Raw genomic sequence first — 713 nt, 5'->3', positions numbered from 1 at the left:
GGACTCAATCATAGTAGGACTATGACTTACGTTTATAGGAATCGGTGGTACTTAAGAAGTTAGATCTAACTATAGGTGCAAAACGGTTATTGACCCAACTGTACTTACGAGCGATCTGTGAAGGGTTGTCGCATTGTTGACTAGTTAAGATGGACACATAATATATCTGTAGTAAAAAGAGTTCAACTGTCGGTCTTTAGGGGAGTGTCTGGTAGTTAACGGATAGTGGATCCCATGACTAAAGGTTTAGTCAGTTATTCACGTACCGTTGGAGCTTCGAGCTACAGGTCCATAAGGTCCTCTTGCTAGCTTAATGAATTCAAGTTGAGAATCAGTTCTTGGTGTTGATTTGAAATGTTCAAATTGACAAGAGGTAATTCGATTATATATGATATGATTGGTATGATGTATGAGATACATCAAGTGGAGGATTAATGTAAATGAGATTTACATTATGTACCATGAAATAGAAAAAGAGCTATGGTTATATATTTCATGAGATGAAATATTAAAACTATAAGTTATAAATATACTATGGTAAGTTGGTTATCATATATATTTATAATAATATTAGTTATTGGATAATTATCTCTTTTTCTTTAATAACCAATTGAGTTGGAGGTTATTGGTGGTTTCATGGTAACTGTGAGATAAATAGAAAAATGTTTTCCTAAATTTAATATGATTTGAGATTTTCCATTCTAGGAAAGAGT

The sequence above is a fragment of the Benincasa hispida genome, chromosome 3 (assembly GCF_009727055.1).
Source record: "Benincasa hispida cultivar B227 chromosome 3, ASM972705v1, whole genome shotgun sequence".
NCBI classification, from domain to species: domain Eukaryota; kingdom Viridiplantae; phylum Streptophyta; class Magnoliopsida; order Cucurbitales; family Cucurbitaceae; genus Benincasa; species Benincasa hispida.
The sequence above is the reverse complement of the archived record's forward strand: the minus strand, read 5'-3'. Positions refer to the sequence as shown.